This window comes from Odocoileus virginianus, chromosome 6 (genome assembly GCF_023699985.2).
Source record: "Odocoileus virginianus isolate 20LAN1187 ecotype Illinois chromosome 6, Ovbor_1.2, whole genome shotgun sequence".
NCBI lineage: Eukaryota > Metazoa > Chordata > Mammalia > Artiodactyla > Cervidae > Odocoileus > Odocoileus virginianus.
The window spans coordinates 24,436,565-24,457,874 of record NC_069679.1 but is presented as its reverse complement, the minus strand read 5'-3'; positions in this window follow the sequence as shown (position 1 = coordinate 24,457,874).

Below are 21,310 nucleotides of genomic sequence, written 5' to 3'. Positions count from 1 at the left end.
ATTTCGGGGTGGGAGATGTGGGAGTTAGGGAAGGGTGTAGATTAGGAAAGAAAAATTGTTCTGTACTGGCCACATACTGGTTTTATAGAGATTTATTTCAGAAAACATTGGGTCTCTGATCCTCTTGCAATTAATTCTTTTATGGGAATAGGAGTGAGGTGTCATGAAAAGTGCTAAATTGGAAAATAGAAAACTGTTCATGAAACTTCTAATACATCGTCTTGCCGCTCATCTATGGAAAAGAACAAAGGCATAGGCTGGAAATTTTGTAAGGACGTTGTAGTGCTAAGGCTGTATAATTCTAAAGTTTTAACACATAGGGTTTGTGGGATAATAAGGTAAATTAAAAGAAAATCTCCAGGACTGAGGCAGTTAAGTAGCAATTCCACATTAAAAAGCATTTGCTGAATATTTAACATTAAGTAGGTATTAGCTGTTAATCTTTAGCCAGGTTGGTTTCAATATTTGACATTCAAATTAAATAATCATACCACATTTAATAATAAAGTCACTGTATATTAAACAAATTCTACTTGGTTATTGAAACCATATGTTGCTCTAACCGCATTGTGATGGATTCACATGTTTTCAATAACCAGCTGATCTTTATTTCATATAGAGCATAATGCATGCACTGTACTATGAAAAGTAGAGAGGCTATTTATGTCCACCCCAAGTGATTATTTTAAGATAAATGTATTGGGTTTGACTTTCCTACTGATCCACCTACCTAATGATCTATTTACCCATTGTATAGGTGCTGTCAGTGAAGGAGTTTTGCTTGTAACCATCTGTCTTCTTGAATCTTATCATGTTGTACCTGAGTTGCCCCAGTTGAATAGATTACAACTACTGCCAATCAACTATTCCCTTTGCCCAAGCAATACCAAGAAATTTTATTGAATTGATTCACAGGAATGCAAACATTTCTATTTTTAATGTCTCTCTGGGATCATAAAAGATATTGCTTTAAATGAAATATTTCCATTTCTCTTCTCACATTCTCGCAAAATTAATAGTCACCAAATATGATAGTATGAATGAATTCTTACTGCCTCATTGAACTTCATTTTCTCAAGTATCAGAAATTTGTGTTTTAGTATTAATTTATTGACAATGCATTTGGAGACCTTGTTTATACCAATGATGTACCAGTTAGAGGGCAGGGATGAGTGATAAGAAAAACACATCTATGTTAAGATATTTTAGTGTGTTTCCAGCCTACTCTTGGGTGGAACCTGTTCAGGAAGCCTGCAGGATTGCAAGAATCAAGAATATCATTGAAGCACCATGCAAAAGCATGTTTTAAAATCTGCTAATCATTAAAATTCTGTGAAGTGCATGAGATTGGGGATGAATGTACATTTTTTGTTGTGTTTAACATTAGCAATGATGGGCACTAGGAAAAAAATCTGTGGAAGGGGCTTTCAAGATTGCCTAGTCATGCCTGCATTTTAAAGATGACCAATAATCCAGAACTTTTAAAGCAGGTATCACATAGGTAGTTAGTGGTAGAGTTTGCAGCCAAACCCAGGGCAGATCATTCAATCTTTATATGTTATATGACTATCAAAATCTGTTTGCCTTTTTAAATCAGAAGAAAAAATTTATTCTTCTTTTTAGTCATCAAAGTGAAAGCAGTTATGTCTCAGTCTTTCCATTCTGCTCCTAGAATGACCTATGAGCACATTTTTCTGTCTTATAATTGTCTACTGTTCTATCCCATCCTTGAAATAAGCTATCTGATGGTGAGAACTTTGACGGAAAGACAAAGATCAACAATGACCAAGGATTTGTTCATTCTGGTATCTTCATTTCTGAATCTCCTTCTATCATATCAGAGGTCATATCCTCTACTTTCTGATATTCGACTGTGGCCTGCATTTGTCATGAATGTGGTCTCACTTATCAGTTCTCTGAGGATGTAACACATCAGTTATCCCAGGACCTGAAGTCATTCTTCAAACTTAGGCTAAGTCTGTACAATCAATGGATGACTCTTTCTAGAACTGTTCTTCCTGAAAATTTGAATCAAGCAAGTCATCAACAGTATCAACCTGGTAATGTGACTGGAATGTCTGAAAACTCTAGGATTTTACTCTTGGTACTGCTGAGTAGAACAGAACTTAAGTCAGAATCTGTGTTGAAGGCATGTACCAGAGCCTTTAAATTAATTCATAACAATAATTCATCATCCAGAGCTTGCTGATTCAAAACAAAGCGTAATGACTACCAGATGATGGAGCTTCTTCTGAGAGAAAGGTTTTGGTAAGGGAAAGGAGAATGTAAAAAATAATGCTTAAATGGAAAGAGAGGCATTATGAAAACTTTTTGCCAAAAATACAACCTGAAACTGATCAAACTTCTTGATCTAACTCAGTTAATAAGAAAAATGGGGGCAAATGTGTATATTAAATAACTACACAGACATAATCTTTAATGTGGGATATTTAATGATCTATTAAATAAATCTAGCTCAAATGATCTAGCTTCTACAACAAATAAATTGCAAGTAAAAAACTCTATAAGACAATTATAGTGTATGGACTTCAGGTACTGATTTAAACAAACCATCTGAAAACAAAATCAAACAAAAGAACATATGAGATGATCAGAGGGATTTGAACTCTGACCAGATATATGATGAAACTAAGGAACTAGTTAATTTTTAAAGGTGTGGTAGGTTGATTAATGGTCCCCAAAGATGTCCATGTCCTAGGTTTTGGTACTTGCCAATGTTATTTATATGATAAAAGGGACTTGGGAGATATGGTTAAGGATTGACCTGAACTATGTGGGTAGAACCTAAATGTAATCCAGCAATCTTAAGAAATGAGAAGCAAGGAAGTCAATTAAGAAAATATGACTGAAGCAGGAGTCAGAGTGATGTAGCCAAGAAATGCCATTAGCCTTTAGGAGCTGGGAGAGGCAAGGAGTGAATTCTCCTGTGGAGACCTGAAAAGGAACGAGTCCTACCTGATGACACCTTGAGTTTATCCCCCTTGAGACTCATTTCCAATTTCTGACCTTTAGGTCTATAAAAGAATAAATTTATGTTTTTATAAACCACTCTGCAGTACTTTGTTACAGCAGCAATAGAAAAACATTGCAATGCAGCAAGGGTACTTTGACTCTGTTTTTAAAGCTTTTGTCATTTACAGGTTCATATTACAATATTTCCAGAGGAATAAAGAAAAGTCTTAGGTTTGCTACATGATAATCCAGTGTGTATGATGGAAAGAGTGTATGCTGGGGGAGTATTAAGGAAGCAAGGCTGGAGATGAGTTGATAATTTTGAAACTGGATAATAGGTGCATAAACATTTATTATCTCCTTGGTTTTGTATCTTCTCTGTTTCCAAGAGTAAAACTAAAAGGGAATATGAAGATATATTTTCTAACTGATTCTTCCCAGTGCTGAATTGCCTGGTATAATCTTTGTCTCCCCTAATTCTTTCTCTTTCTCCTATCTCAATGTTCTAGATAAATGAAGAAGAAAGTGTTCTGATATAACTTCTAATAGCCTGGAAAAGCTGATAGGAGGGTGGGGTATGTAGTTATCAGAGGATAGCCAGTTCTTATTTGGATATATCCATTGGACTTGGAACTTGATGGTGTTGATGGATCTTTCATGTAAATGAAAACTGTATTGAAGAGAAAAGATAGCAAATGCCACTATATCTGCTATCCATTATGGATTTATTTAATTTGGCATTTTTCTAATTATATGACATATACTAGAAAAACAAAACCAGTCCCACTTCCTTTGTTTTTCCTAGATAAGAATTTTAAGGCATATTATCAGAGCAATATCATGCCTATTTTGCTTTCTTTTACATGGAAAAGTTTGAAACAGTGGTTCTCAGTAACAGTTGTAGGTCAAAATTAACTGTGGAGTTTTGATTTTTAGTATAATTTCTAAGGTCACATCCAGAACAAAAATCAGACTTTGAAACAACAGAGAATAAATTTTTAAGTAAAGAAGTGATATGATCGATACTGTTATAGAAAGAGAATCTTTATAGCAGTGTGAAAGGTGAACTATAATGAAGAAAAACAACAAAGTCCCCAATTAAGGGAGTTTTATAGTAGTAAAAGTGAGAAATTATGTGCAACTGAAAGAAGGAAGTATAGGAGTTAGAAAACAGAAGATGAATTCTGAGAGATTTCTGAGATAGAAACAATAGATGTGGGTTGTTTAAATAATGTGATGAAATGAGTATGGAAGATGTATAAGCCAGGATAATTCTTATTTCTGCTGTGATAACAAATAGAAACACCAAGTCAGCTCTTTTCTACCTTCCTCTATCCTTGCTAGCATAAGGAAGAATATTCCTTCTGAAAGATCCTCATTCTTCTTTTTCCAGTAAGACAGGGAGTGGGACAAACTTTCCATGGTCTTATGAGATTTGGTTGTCAGGACAGAAAAACACAATTAGAAAAGTTCCTGGGAAGAAGCAAAAGATGTAGAGATTTGCCTGCACTAGGTGACTGGGTCCTTTATTCCTCTTGATCCCCTTACTGTGGTGATTCCAAATTCATAGCACTCTGCTTGTGTTCATTCCTATCCACTTGCTGTCAATGGCAAATTCCCAGTCAACTAAGTCTCCTACTGAACTGGAGGGTTGCCAGCAGGTTTTTTGACATGAGCATGGATCTGGCCATGTTTCTTCGCCCTTCCTCTTCCCCTAAACCAAGTGTCTGGTCCTTTTCTATTTCCTAAAATAAATCACAATTCTAAGCATGAAAAGTTTAGACTGAGAGCATGCATTTTTTTTTCTTATATTTTGCTCTAAGTCATGTCCGACTGCAACCCCATGGACTGCAGCACACCAGGCTCCCCTGTCCTCCACTATCTCCTGGAGTTTGCTCAAATTCATGTCCGTTGAGTCGGTGATGCTATCCAACCATCTCATCCTCTGCCAACCTCCTTCACAGCTGAAGAGTGTCTAAACAGGGAATAACTATTCACAGCCTAATTAACCAAAACTCTGGATATTCTTTTGCTATCGAATATAATAACTGAATTTGCCTTAGTTTATTTCATCCAGAACATCCTGTAAGAAAGTGATTTAAACTAAGCTTTAAATTTGTAAGTACAAGCACAATGGATGAGGATTTCAATAGAAGCCTAACTTTTGTCAGCATTTTCAAAAAGAAAAAAGAAGGCTTGCATGAAAATACACGATGATACTTAAGTTCATAATTTCCTGTGCTTTGTAGTGACAACAGGACTCCAGTAAATGATTTTGGTAAAACTGAGTCTTAATAGACTTCTCCATTTAAGGCAAAACACTAACGATGTCACTTTTGATGCCAAAAATTGATGATGACTCACCATAGCTGGATGGATACCTTGGGAGTGAGTGGAAGGCAGTGAAAGACCGTATGGCTGTATCTTGGGCCATTCCTTTTGAAGTTTGTAGATGACGCAGGGTAATATTTTGTTATCATTTACTGTCAGCCTGTTCCTCTGTTATTAGTCAGAACCTATGTTGACCAACTTTGCTAAATATAGCATTATGTTTTTTCCACATGTCTTAGAAGAGGAAAAGTAGAGTAGGTAATAGTATGTGTCAGACTACTTGGTTACCAGTTTGTCTTCTCTGAGTGAAAATTGTCTAGAACATTTCTGGCGTGCCCTTTCCTCAATCTGAAGGAAAAGTCTTGACACGAGGGGTTCCTATGGACCGTTTTAACAATAGGAGAATCTTTAGGGAGAACCATGATGCTAATTTCTACTTAAAGTCCCAGCAGCTTGTGCAACAGTGCCCCTCAGTTTCTTCGCAAAGATTCCCAGAAACTGTTTTCATGGATATGGCTTTTGCTGTGAAGGCAGGGTTAGCCCACTGTGTGTGCCAATCAAGGCTTTGCACACTAGTGCTTAACAACCACAGGAGAGAATATAACTGGCCCTTCCAGCATATTATTTGTAACCATTAACATAAGATATTCTTTGCCTGTGCTATTCATCCTGATCTACCTCCAGACAGTTTCTTCTTCTAGCATCAATGATGGCCTTGTCATTTCAAAAATGACCCATTTTCCCCATTCTAGTCTTCAAAATACCGTGAGTATAGTTTAAGTGATGAACATAGTGTACTCATATATGATTGCTCTGGTACCTTCTTATACTCAGCAGTTAATACTGTTTTGACTTTTACTCTTGTTATCAAATAATGGAATTTATTAGGTGCCCAAATATAAAAATGATGCAACCTCTGCCTATCGATGGTTATAATCCAGTTAAGTTGTTTCATGTTTTCTATTCTTGCCTATTACTAAATATTTTGATCTGCTCATTGGGAGAAGTTCATACTGATTATCTTGCATTAAAGTATGAATGAGTTTCCAATTAAGTTAAAGCAAAAGTCAAGAATATAGAGATATCTGGAATTTGGTCTTACTTTGAAAGCCTGATAATTGAAGAAAATCATAACTCTTATTGTATAACTACTAATGCTGAATTTTAGATATTATGTAATCAACTTTTGTTGTTCTATGACAAACATCATTACAGCCAATTTTAGAAAATTTTACTTCATCACACTTTTACTATATGTGCTTTTACCTAATCATAATTCCAATCACACAGCCCTCAATACCTATAGTGTTAATAGCAATCAACCTTCTGTGACTAGTCACTATGTGCCAAGTGCAGTGCCTAGCAACTGAAATTTATTAACCTCCATACTCCTCACTAAAACCCTACTCAGTAGGCTCTTTTATTATTTCCATTTTACAGATGAAAAAGTCCTACAAAAATTAATCAACTTAACCACGTTTTCATCTCTAGACTCAGGTATGGATTTACAGCATATCCTGTTGCCGCCATGTTTTACTGCCTAATAATGAAACTAGAAAGCCATTGTCAAGCTAGGATGAACCTTAGGAGACTTGTCTTATAAGTGCTGAAGCAACTCACTGGTATTCTTGAGGAGAAGGTATCAGTGAGTATACAAATGTGATTTTGGGTACCCACAGAAGAAAGCATGTTGTAGCAAAGGTCTCTGGGTTTCAGAATCAACCTAGCCACACTGCATCCCTTCCATTGTTAAGTGTCAGTGACTTCACTGTCAAACCTCTGAATCTCTCTCTTCTCCTAAAGAAGCTGGAGTTGGGAAAAGTAGTCTCTAATTCTGGAAGGAAAGACTAGGTTGAGGCTCTGGCCTCCTGGGATTATTTGAAGCGAGCACCAGTGCTCCACTAGGTCACTTCTCCCAGCATTGTCAGCTTCAGATTCATCTGAACAAATGGATGCCAAGAAATTTGCCAGACATTGTAACCTAAATTTTCACTGTTAATGCTTTCAATAGCTCTATCCTTGCTTTAAAGAAGAGGTCGTTGAGGCTTTGAGTGGTGATATGACTTGCCAGTGATGTGATTAGATCTCAGGAATGGCTGGCTTGAAGCACGGGTTCAAAGCCTTGAGTTCTAAGCCCTACAGGCATTACCAGGCACAGTACTCCTTCACACACCTCTGAAAACAAACTGGAACTCTCAGGTTGTTTTGAAGTTCATTGAACTCTCTGGAATTTCAACATTTTGGTAATTCATTTGATCACGCTTTAAAGGAAATTAAGGTTTGCGCTTTCCCTTTGAGAATAAAATGCTTCCACCAAGCAGTGTTTTTAGAATTTCCAGTGTCCCGTGACCTTAAAAGTTAAAGAAATCATTTGCTGTTTCGGAGTATTCCGTGCACGGAGAGCAGGAACCCCTTCTGGCGTTTTCACCTACTAGTCTGACGGACCCCGGGTCCCATGATTTTGTGATAACAGTCTTTGTGACCACATCCTGTCCTGTAAAACTGGCTCCAGCTAAGGCCTGCCTCGTGCTTTGGATATTTTTGAGTCAATGGGATTTGTTTTCTGTTAAACTGCTTGCTCACAAGGGAGGGGAAGGAGACAGAACCACCTCACTTTCCTCTACTGGTCTGACCTGTTTAAGTGAATAGGAGCCCAGAGAGAGGTCTCGCTTTCCAACTTCCAACTACCAAAGTAGGCAGTGGGTCCATGGGTGCGTTTGGGAAGGGCAGCTGCCTGGTGTCTTCAGAGCAGTCCAGTGGGAGCAGTGAAAGGAAAGCTGGCCTGGGAGACCCACAGGTGTCCTGTTTCATCTGGAATTCAGACTAGGCTGTACAAAGGTCATGCACAGAAGCTGAACCGGCAACCCACAATTCGATTCCTCCAGATTCAAGACATTTGAAAGACTTTGCATCCTCTCTGCTCTGGCTCCTGCCTACATTTCCCTAGCACCATCCTCTCCATGCCCCTGTTCCCCAAATTTCACACAACACACAGTCTTTTGAGTTGTAAGAATGGCTGCACTTTTAGGGACCTCTGGGTGTCAAGGTGAACAAGTTTTGGGGGATATTATTGTTGCCTTTCAGATTAACATCTCCAGATAGTTAAAACTATTTATTGCTAGAAGTATCTTTAATCAATCCTGGCTTTATGTTTAGATGGCAGCTGGAGAGTATGTTCTTTTGAAAATTTTTTAAGAGATGATGTTAATGAGATGAATAAGCTGGGTAAGCGCAAGCTTGGAAAGAATCACTAACACTAAAAATATTTTATTTTATCATAGTGGTGCTGGCTCAAAGAACACAGGCAAGGGAAAAGAAAAGCAATAACAAACTGTAAGCAGGGAGAAGCTGACTCTGAGCTCACCTTACCGTGAATCACTGCAGAAGGCAATGCTAAATACTTCGAATAAATACAAATGCTGTCACTGATCTCTGTGGTTCCTTACTCCTCCCAGACAGCACCATCTTTCAACCTTAGTCCTGACTGATAATCTTTTACCTGTGTATTTCTTTTGCTTCTATAATCTCACTTACTTTTTTAACCTGTTATTAGATGTAGCATTCTGTTGACTGTTTTAAATTGTTTTGGAATAAGATGAGAATATAAATAAAAACAGATAACTTTATATATATATTATATATAAATTATAAACATAAATTAATATTTATATAAATATAAAATAGATACCAAATTAATAACATAATAGCTTATTCAGCAGTAGTGGGGCTTTTCTCCCTCCAAGTGGATTAATGCAATTGCTCTCTGTGTGACAGTCACTCAGTTATGTCTGACTATTTGTGACCCCCATGGACTGTAGCCCACCAGGTTCCTCTGTCTGTGGAATTCTCCAGGTAAGAATACTGGAGTGGGTAGCCATTCCCTTCTCCAGATGTTCTCTACCTACCTGTAATTTAGAATAGCTAGGGAAACTTTGAATATAGTTTCACAGTCTAGACCTACTAAACCAGTATCTATCTATCTATCTACCCATCCTCTGTCTTATGTCTATGGATTTAACGTCTACACAGGGACAAATGCCAATTGAGTTCTTATTAGCATTGATTAGAAAAGAATCATTGTGGAATTCCATGTCTGACCAATGGTTATGACTCTGTGCTTCCACTGCAGAGGGCATAGATAGGTTCAATCCTTGGTCAAGGAACTAAGATCCTATAAGCCAAAAAAAAAGGAAAAAGAAATGATCATTGCTTCTTGCTCATTTATTCACCCTTATCATTTATTTATACATTATGTAACAAATGAATTTATAAATTCAAGGACTATAGAAACAGAGTAAACATGTATGGCCCAACTCTCACAATTGTACATGACTACCGGAAAAAACCATAACTGACTAGATGGAGTTTTGTCAGCAAAGTAATGTCTCTGCCTTTTAATATGCTGTGTAGGTTTGTAATTGCTTTTCTTCTAAGGAGTCAATGTGTTTTAATTTCATGGCTGCAGTAACCATCCACAGTGATTTTGGAGCCCAAAAAAATAAAGTTTGTCACTGTTTCCATTGCTTCCCCATCTATTTGACATGAAGTAATGGGACTGGATGCCATGGTCTTAGTTTTTTCATTGTTGAGTTTTAAGCCAGCTTTTTCACTTTCCTCTTTCACCTTCATCAAGAGACTCTCTAATTCCTCTTCACTTTCTGCCATAAGGGTGATGTCATCTGCATATATGAGGTTATTAATATTTCTCTCGAAAATCTTGATTCCAGCTTGTGCTTCATCCAGCCTGGCATTTTGCATGATATAGTCTGCATATATCAAATAAGCAAAGCGAAAATATACAGCCTTGACATACTCCTTTCCAAATTTGAAACCAGTCTGTTTTCCATGTCTTGTTCTAACTGTTGTTTCTTCTGCATACAGGTTTCTCCAAAGGAAGGTCAGGTGATCTGGTATTCCCATCTCTTGAAGAATTTTCCACAGTTTGTTGTGGTCGACACAGTCAAAGGTTTTGGCGTAGTCAATGAAGCAGAAGTAGATGTTTTTCTGGAATTCTGTTGCTTTTTTCTATGACCCAACAGATGTTGGCAATTTGATCTCTGGTTCCTCTGCCTTTTCTAAATCCAGTTCGTACATCTGGAATGTCAGTGTTCACATACTGTTGAAGCTTAGCTTGAAGGATTTTGAGCATTACTTTGCTAGCAAGTGAAATGAGTGCAATTGTGTGGTAGTTTGAACATTTTTGGGCATTGGTCTTTGGGATTGGAATGAAAACTGACTTTTCCAGTCCTGTGGCCACTGCTGAGTTTTCTAAATTTGCTGGTATATTGAATGCAGCACTTTAACAGCATCATTTTTTAGGATTTGAAGTGGCTCAGCTGAAATTCCATCACCTCCACTAGCTTTGTTTGTCATGATGCTTCCTAAGGCCCACTTGACCTCACACCCCAGGATGTCTGGCTCTAGGTGAGTGACCACACCATCGTGGTTATCTGGGTCATTAAGATCTTTTTTGTATAGTTCTTCTGTGTATTCTTGCCAGTTCTTCTTAATAGCCTCTGCTTCTGTTAGATCCATACTATTTCTGTCTTTTATTGTGCCTATCTTTGCATGAAATGTTCCCTTGGTATCTCTAATTTTCTTGAAGAGATTTCTAGTCTTTTTCATTCTATTTTTTTCCTGCTATTTATTTCTCTGCATTGTTCACTTAAAAAGGTTTTCTCAGCCATTAAAAAGAATTCATTTGAATCAGTTCTAATGAGATGGATGAAACTGGAGCCCATTATACAGAGCGAAGTAAGCCAGAAAGATAAAGACCATTACAGTATACTAACACATATATATGGACTTTAGAAAGATGGTAACGATAACCCTATATGCAAAACAGAAAGAGAGACTCAGATGTATGGAACAGACTTGTGGACTCTGGGAGAAGGAGAGGGTGGGATGTTTCAGGAGAACAGCATTGAAACATGTATATTATCTAGGGTGAAACAGATAACCAGCTCAGGTTGGGTACATGAGACAAGTGCTCGGGCCTGGTGCACTGGGAAGACCCAGAGGGATCGGGTGGAGAGGGAGGTGGGAGGGGGGACTGGGATGGGGAATACATGTAAATCCATGGCTAATTCATATCAATGTATAACAAAAACTACTGTAATGATGTAAAGTAATTAGCCTCCAACTAATAAAAATTAAAAAAAAAAAAAAAAAGGTTTTCTTATCTCTTTCGGCTATTCTTTGGAAGTCTGCATTCATATGGGTGTATCTTTCCCTTTCTCCTTTGCCTTTCACTTCTCTTCTTTTCTCAGCTGTTTGTAAAGCCTCCTCCTCCAACCATTTTGCCTTTTTGCATTTATTTCCCATGGGGATGGTCTTGATCTCTGCCTCCTGTACAGTGTCCCGAACCTCTGTCCATAGTTTTTTAGGCACTCTGTCAGGTCTAATTCCTTGAATCTTTTGTCACTTCCACTGTATGATCATAAGGGATTTGATTTTAGGTTATACCTGTATGGCTTAGTTGTTTTCCCTATATTCTTCTATTTAACTCTGAATTTTGCTGTAAGGAGTTCATGATCTGAGCCACAGTCCACTCCCAGTCGTGTTTTTGCTGACTGTATAGGGGTTCTCAATCTTTGGCTCCAACGAATACAATCAATCTGATTTCGGTATTGACCATCTGGAGATGTCCATGTGTAGAGTCATCTCTTGTTTTGTTGGAAGAAGGTGTTTGCTATGACCAGTGCATTCTCTTGGCAAAACTCTGTTAGTCTTTGTTCTGCTTCATTCTGTACCCCGAGGCCAGTGTTTCCTGTTACTCCAGGTATCTCTTGATTTCCTACTTTTGCATTCCAGTCCCCTATAATTAAAAGGACACCTTTTCTTGGTGTTAGTTCTAGAAGGTATTGTAGGTCTTCATAGAATCGTTCAACTTTAGCTTCTCTGACATTAGTGGTTGGGGCATAGACTTGGATTACTGTGATATTGAATGGTTTACCTTGGAAACAAACAGAGATCATTCTGCTGTTTTTGAGACTGCACCCATGTACTGCATTTTGGACTCTTTTCTCGACTCTGAGAGCTACTGAATTTCTTCTAAGCACACATATAGCAGTGCTGTTGAAATAAATATCATTTTAGTTAGGAATGGTAAATTTCTCCTAGTTTAAGTGATAGGTGATTGGCAAAAAAATTTATGAAGGTTTTACTGTGTTAAAATTCAATAACCTAGAGACTATGGAAGTAAGCCCTTTGTTTAATTCTAAATTCACCATAAATCCAATTCCTAATCTTTGCCTCTCTCCATCCCATCCCTAACTTAGCTATTTTTTTCAGTTCAGTTGCTCAGTCATGTCCAACTCTTTGTGACTCCATGGACTGCAGCACACCAGGCCTCCCTGTCCATCATCAACTCCCGGAGTTTACCCAAACTCATGTTCATTGAGTTGGTGATGCCATCCAACCATCTCATCCTCTGTCATCCCCTTCTCCTCCTGCCTTCAATCTTTCCCAGCATCAGGGTCTTTTCAAATGAGTCAGTTCTTCACATCAGGTAGCCAAAGTATTGGAGTTTCAGCTTTAGCAGCAGTCCTTCCAATGAATATTCAGGACTGATTTCCTTTAGGATTGACTGATTGGATCTCCTTATATTTTCAGTAGGGCACCAAGACACTAGAGTGCTAACTGGCTTCTCAAAGTTGAAGTCTCCTAAACTTCAGTGTTTCCTCCTACAAGTCCCACCCTCCACCTCAACCCCTACCTTAATCCAGCACAAATAATTGATTGTCTCCTCTTTCTCATCCCACTTATGTTAAAATATTTGTGGTCCTTTGCCTCTCTTCTTGTCTAAGCTTCTGATCTTTACCACTTCTGTTTTCTGACTGGCCTTTCTCTCTTCACTTGTCTTCCTATAGTATTCATCCCCTTCTCCATGGCACTTTACATCACTGCCTCCTCCTGTGTTTGCTAATGCTGTATGACTTTTGTAGTCAACATCTGTTATTAGCAATCTGGTCATCTCTTTTTCCTGTGTGGTCAGTACAATGAGTGAAGATATTATCTTATCTTGTTTCTAATATTTGGCTCTTGAACTGTTTTTGTCATAAGGGCTGGTCAGTGGCTTTAAAGTGTTTTCTTCCCATAGACTTCATGTCACATGTCACACACACACACACACACACACACACACACACACACACACACACACTCCTCTATGCAGAGACATAGAGAAGGATAGAGTGGAGAGAAAAAATAATGGACTGCAAAGGAGAGACTAAGCAGGTACATTACTCAATTATGAATTATTTCGCCAAAAGAAAATCTCTTAGGAAGATCACAATGTACTTCTAAAAATACTCACCCACTTTGTGTAACTACAGGCTGTTTTGTTGCCCTGGACTCACTATTTGCTTCCATCTACTCTCCCAGGACTTCATTTTCATATATCCAGTTGGTTTTTCTGGGGTCTCACAGGCTAGATCTTCATTTCCTTTGTTTGTATGATTATCTAGAGATTTTCATTACAATATTTGGTTTTGTGATTATTTTTCAGTAAGACTAGTAAGCTATTAGATACTATATAGATATATGTCTGTGCACTGGGTTTGATGGATTCTTTTAACATTTTGTAATTTGCATGTCTTGAGAACAGTTATGGCTCTTTAGAAGGCTTTTTAAAAAAATTACTTATTTGTTTATTTTTGGCTGTGGTGGGTCTTCATTGCTGCACTTGGGCTTTTTCTCTAGTTGCAGCAAGCAGGGTAGAAGACTCTTTTTAATACTCACAGATGTCTAATATTCTTAGAAAGGCCACTGGGAGCAAAAATATAGAGAAAATTTATACTGTAAAATGACATGTAAATGCTTAGTAAAAGCAAAACAAAATACTGAATGGATCTTTGCTTCTGTAACACCATTATCATTTATAGTGTATAATCAGTGAAGACTCTTTACAGTAGCTTAAGAGAAATATCTAAGCTGCTATAGAAACGTAATTGCCTTAAGAAGAATATCAGAATCAAGAGGAAAACATAAAAGAAGAGACTTTGATCATCTGAATTTAAAAATCTGACCCTGATAGTTTTGTGATACCATTCCTTGACTAAATACAGCTATTTCAAATGTGTCTCTATTCAGAGAAAACCACAAAATAAATGTTTCCCATTTACTTCTCCTTGTATGCTTCCCCTGTGGCTCAGTGGTAAAGAAGCTGCATGTCAATGCAGGAGACAGGGGTTCGACCCCTGGGTGGGGAAGATCCTGTGGAGCAGGAAATGGAAACACACACCAGTATTCTTGCATGGAAAATGCCATGGATGGATGAACCTGATAGTCTACAGTCTATGGAGTTACAAAGAGTTGGACACAACAAGTGATTATATACTTTTCAGATTCTGTTGTATAATCAATACTTTCCAAACCTGGCATTGGTATCACCTGAGGAGATTTTAAAAATACAGATTCCCAGGTATACCCTAGACCTAACTGTGAACGTTCAGGTGGGGCCTGAGAATGTTTAACTTGTTATCAGAGAGAATTCTTATGAAATCATTCAAAGCACCAATCCTAATGGTTTAGGGATTCATAAGTGGACCCTGAAGGAGACATGATGAAATGCTAGGAAGGAAAATCAGAATGGCTTCTCTGTCCATACACTACCACCCACCCACAGCATGCACATACACAGACACACACACTCACACACACCAGAACACATAAATATGTGCCATGACTGTGTGTGCCTGAGGGGACGGGAACTGAGCTAACCCGGAATACCCATGGCTGATCAATTCCAGTTACAGAAATAGCCATGTATAAATATCCTGTCCCAAACGTGCTTGACCTGCCAAAGTTCAGTTTACTTTTCCAGTTGAAGTCCTCAAAGGACACTGTGCTTGGGTGAGGCGGCTCTGCTTTCAGAGGCCCTGGACTGTGGGCTATATTAGGGTCCTTCTGTCCCTGGGACATTTCCAGAGTCGGGCTCCTGCAATAGCATTTTCAGCGCCTGTTGCTTACCTCTAATCTCCTCATTCGGGCCATTCCAGAACCCTGGACCCAAAAGCACCCACCCACTCAGGCATACAGTCCCTGTCTGTAGACCTCCCTGGAAAGCCATCTCTATTAACACGTTGGTATGGATGCCAGGAATAGAGTGGGAGTGACTGTGTTTAGACTTTACTAACCAGCTGAGTTATCTCACTTTTTTTCCCAAAGAAGATTAAAAAAAAACAAACAAACTACTATTTCACAACTTCAGTTTGACCTTTGATTTAGAGAAAGGTGAGTAGGAGAGCAATACTCAGTAGTTAGCTTGAAGATTCTCCCACTTTGATTTTCATTTGCCAAGCTCATTTTCCAATAAGCTTATAGGGAGCAGCCTGCCCAGTAGCCAGGGCTGTGGTCCCCTGTGTTGTCTGTCTCCTGTTCAAGCACTGTTCCCAACCTCACTGAATTTTTGTCTCCAGACTCTGTGTTCACTCTACTGAGGAGGAGGGTTAGAACAAACATCGTTAATAGAAACATGGAGTTCAAAGTTACTTCTGTGTTTGCTTACATGCAAGCATTTTAACAGCAACTCAGTTTAACCCACATGATGCTATGAAGATAGGCAGTGAGGCATGCTGCCCAGGCAGAGGGCTGTTCAAGTCAAACAGGCTGCTATCCCTAGGCCAGTGGACAGACGGAGATGGTCAGCCTTCAGCCAGAGGGTCAGCTCTGTGAACACCAGCCCGCCAGTGCTGGCCCAGAGCGCCCCTGCTGGCCACTCAAAGAGGACAGGACCTTCTTCATCTGGCCTAGCTGAAGTTAGACTGTTAGCTGGGATTCACCGGTCTTATCACTGTGGACAGATCTGTTACCTGACCTTAACTCTGATTTCTCATTTTGGACATATGGCAACATATTTAATTGGCTCTACCATCAGTTTTAGGCCCCCTAACTACAAAAGCATTTTTTTTGCATCCAATATTTATATATTCTACACACAGACTAACACCCTAATTTATAGATTCTGTGCAATTAACAGTCATTATGCTATAATTTATCAGAGAATGGAAGCTAAGTTACAAGCTCTGGATTCTCCCCATATTCTCTCATAACTGGGACTGGAGGGAACCTCTGTTCTTCATAGTAGCTCAGATAAGATGGAAAACAAAAGATAGGTCTGTGGTACCTGAGAATTTCTCCAGAATCAAAGAATTTTAAGCTGATTCGAACTGCTTCTGAATTTTAGCTGGAAAAGGAAATATTTAGTTTGACCTGTGAGCTATTTAGTTGTATAATAAATGGGAAAAAAACTCACATCCCTCTTACTCTAAATTTACTTGAAAAAATTAGTTGCATCTGAGCAGTATGTATGTGTATACACTACTTACTCCATTTCAAAGTGTGGGTTCTCTACATGAACCTGAACACACACCTTGAGTGTTTATCTCTCCTGCTTCCCCAGGTGAAGGATGCCCCCCAAACCTCTTTCTCAGTCCACTAGTGTTTGAGTAATTCAGTATTCCTCTCCATTGGGTTTTATCAGCAATCAATAGGTTGAATTCTGTCTCTCTAATGATCTCATGTGAAAGCCCATGTAACACTTTCTCTTCCTTGACCCTCATCCTGGAAGTGGTCCACACTGAGTAGCTACAGGTGCATCCTCCTACAGCATTCATAACACACTAGACCCAGCATGGACAAACCTTTAATTGTAGATGGCCATCTGTTTAATATAAACTTCATCTGCTGGCAGCTTCTTGGCAATGTGAGGAATGGTTTTTCTAAAGGGAAATGAGAATTTCTCATTGAATGATGGCAGGGGAAAGACCTTGAATCCTTCCCATTTTGACACGCTCAGACCTTATAAGGCTGAATCCATGCTTGAAAATGGCATCAGTGTCCCTTGACTTCACAATTCAAGGAGAGATGAATGTTCCCTGGAAATTGTAATCAGTCTGGTATGGATTATTCAAGCTTTTCCCCCATACTTATTAAGGCTTCAATGACAGTAAGCTAAACGAACTCAGGGACAAGAGCTAACCAAATGTGGGCATGATTCCCCATGTAATTTCTGGCCATAATTTTAGAGTTTGGAACCAGTGTCATATTGTTAAGTTAGAAAAAAAATACTAAAATACATGACTGTGGGGTTGACCATTCTTCTTTCTTAATGACACTTGGTAAGTCAATCCTTACCCATGCCCAGAATCTTTTAGGGGAGCTGCCATGCCACAGGTCTCCTGGGGACAGTAACCCAGGCCACTTTGTTAGTGTTCTTCAGCCTCAAGATATAGCCAGAAGTGAGTTGTATCTTTACTAGACCAGAGGTGAGTCTGGACCAAAGCCAGCAGCCCCGGTTGGTCCAGCATTTTTATCATCTGGCTGGTATAGAAGATGAACTGCCCCAATCCTTTGCTGTCCAAATTATCAATCACTTTACTTCTTTTTTCTAAGGTATACATCTCCTTTGTGGTACTTTACATACCTTGAATCAGGATGCCACACAGTCTCTCTGGGTATTCAGTGTAATCATATTTCCTTCTGCTGTTACTAGGGAGATCTTATTAAAATGATGGTACAACACTTATATTCAAAATGCATAACCAACAAGGACTTACTATATAGCACATGGAACACTACTCACTGTTATGTGCCAACCTGGATGGGAGGGGTATTTGGAGGAGAATGGATACATGTACATGTATGGTCTACTCCCTTTGCTGTTCACTTGAAACTATCACAATATTGTTAATTGGCTATACCCCAATACAAAATAGCAAGTTTAAAGTCTGAAAAAAATAGTAAATGATTCTCTGTATAAAAATAAATAATATGGTGGTATATTATATAACCAGTAATGTCTTTGAACCATAGTGATATAGTAACTAGGAGTGGGAACTGAAGCTTCAAGGACTTGAGAAGCTCTTTGGGATAGTCAGGACCACAGTGGAGAGTAAGTCAAACAGATCAGTGGGAAGAAGGTACAAGTAGGTAGAGGAAGCTGACCAATGTGGAAAAAAAAGAAATGAATATGCAGAGGGACACTGATGACATAAGGCTTCCCACGTGGCACTAGTGGTAAAGAACCCATCTGCCAATGCAGGAGACATAGGAGACATGGATTCAAACTCTGGATCAGGAAGATCCCCTGGAGGAGGGCATGGCAACCCACTCCAGTATTCTTGCCTGGAGAATCCCAAGGACAGAGGAGCCTGGCTGGCTACAGTACACAGAGTCACAAAGAATCAGACATGACTGAAGCGATGTAGCATGCAGGCACTGGCCACATGGGCCTTAGAAGGAAAAAAGAGAATAATAATAGGTTTCCAAGTCCTCACAATAGTTCTTGGCCTTGAATTTCCCCCAGTGGATTTTTGAAACAAAGGATCCTAGGAGAACAGAGGAGAAGGTACACATAACTAAGTCTCTTTTGCTCCTTAGCAAGATTCTGAGACTCATATTCTCCAAAGATTTGGGGGATCTTTGAGAATGATAGATTCCTATGCCCAGCCTCGTCAGTCATTACCAAAAGCAGTTGAATGCTGGTGGTTCTCTGGGTATTTTGATTGATAAAAATAGCATAAAGTTGAAGTTCATACCTGGATTCAATCCCAGCAAAGAAACCAAGAATGAACTTTAAGAGTGGTCTCCTCTGCAATGATTGGAAAATGAACTTTCGGGTATGTCAACACATATGATGACAGAATCTTTTGGCCCAAATGAGCCCTGTGATTGACAGTTGATGGAACTCTGTGGCTAACTCAGTGAGGTAATTCAAGCTGAATCACACATGGATGTTCGCAAGTTTCTCTAGACAATGACTGCAATTGACTTTCTCCAATTACTCTATTGCAGCACCATGATAATTGCCTTACAAAACTTACCACAAATTATTTTAATTTTATTTGTCTGCTTGGACATTGTCCTTCTCATTAAAATATGTCTTGTTCACTTTTTGGCACTGAGTTGCACATTATAAGTACTTACTATATGTTTGTTAGATGTGGAAATGATAGGGGAGATAAGTGTAACAGGTCCATCGAGCATCGGCAGAGAGCAAGTAGAAAGCAATTTTGTGAATTAATGTATGTAAAGCTTTTTAAACAGAGTGACCACTGTGTTGAGTGACTAAATAATAATGACTATTATTATTTTTCATTATTGCCAATTTCCAACTACTCTCTCAATTTGTTCTCCCCACCCTAGATGAAACCCTGAACCAGTCTCTTAGATTTTCTGGTAACTCCTGTTTTGGCAGATGTCCAAGGTTGAGTCTCTCATTGGTGTGTGTGTGTGTGTGTGTGTGTATTTTATAAAGACTCATCTCATCACTCTAACCACAGTTCCCTTGATTCAAACAATGGCTTCTGCAGTGGTTATTTGTAAGCTGCTCTTAATTCCTGGTTTTTGATCAGTCTTTCCTCAGCTGGAGTGTCTTCACCATCCAGGAAAACTTCTGGGCCTCTCTCTCAATATGACCCATTCTGTTCTCCCTGCAGAGTCCACATCTGACACATATCAAGCTTGAAGGACAAACTCTTTCCATGGCATCCCCTTCTGCTACCATGCAAGGCTAGCCATTGTCCCCAGCTCTCCCTTTTAGATTTTCCCAAGTTAGAGTTGGATGCAGTTCCTGTGTTCTCAGGCTCCAAGGGATACATGTAGTCAAGCTCTACACGTGGTTCTCTTTGGTTGACTTGAAATAAGGGGAAGAGCTCTCTTTCCCTTCCCAAGGAGAGGGTAGACATCACAGCATACCAGAAATTTTCCCATGACATTCTTCTCTACCAACTTCTTCAACCTCTCTTGTGTAGGTAAGAGGTAGTGTATAGGCTAATGTTGGTAGGACTGTTTTAGAAGCTCTTAACTTGCGCTGCAGAGATAGTCATGTACTTGGCACTTCTTTTTATCATTCTTGGCCTTTGTATCACCTAAATGCTGGGAAATCAAGAGTCCCATTTTGATATTCTGTTACATCCATATAGATAAAAGTGGCAACTCTTATAAAGTCTTTTTACATAGCAATCTACACTCAGACTGATCCTAATTAATAAGGGATTATTAAAGCCTTGAAAGTGAAAGTTTCTCAGTCGTGTCTGACTCTTTGTGACCCCATGGATAGTCCATGGAATTCTCCAGGCCAGAATACTGGAGTGGGTAGCCTTTCCCTTCTCCAGGGAATCTTCTCAACCCAGGGATCGAACTCAGTTCTCCTGCATTGCAGGTGGATTCTTTACCAGCTGAGCTACCAAGGAAGCCCAGTTAAGCCTTATTTGGTAAATTCTCAGCTATTCTCTATTTCAAGTTCTAAACCTAGGAAGGGTCATAATTCAAAGGGGTGGTAAGCTAAGGTACAGTAGAATTTGAGAATTTCTTCGCAACTGAGATGAGTAGAAGTCAACTAGATTTAAAGGATGAGATCTACACTATGGTTTGTAAAAACACAGCTGATAAAACTTGAAAAATCTAATTTAAATGTCATGAACAAAAGCTGCTATAATTTATTGGTGGTGGCCATTCATATTATATCATTCTTCACTCTTGGACTTTTTATCATAATTCTATTAAAAACTTGGCCAACTAACTACCTTTTTCTATTAAGAGAGAGAAAGAAAAAAAGTGAAATTGTTAATTTCTCAGTCATGTCTGACTCTTTGCTACCCCATGGACTGTAGCCTGCCAGGTTCTTCTGTCCATGGAATTCTTCAGGCAAGAATACTGGAGTGGGTAGTCACTCCTTTCTCCAGTGGATCTTCCCAGCCCAGGGATCAAATCCAGGTGTCCTGCATTGCAGGAAGATTCTTTACCCTCTGAGCCACCAGGGAAGGCAAGAAAATTCTAACTTGGTAACACTTTGTTCTTAAAAATTAATAAATTGAAAATGTGATTTTTTAAAATACTCAAGTCTCCCTGGTTGTGATCAACACCAACCGAACTTGAGCGTAAGGTAAGTTGACTCTGACTTAGCCTGAAGAATTTTGCAGGGCTATCTGACTGGAATTGTTGGGTCTGAATTGGATTTTGACTTATTTCACCTAAAAGCACCTATGAGAAAGTTTGTGCA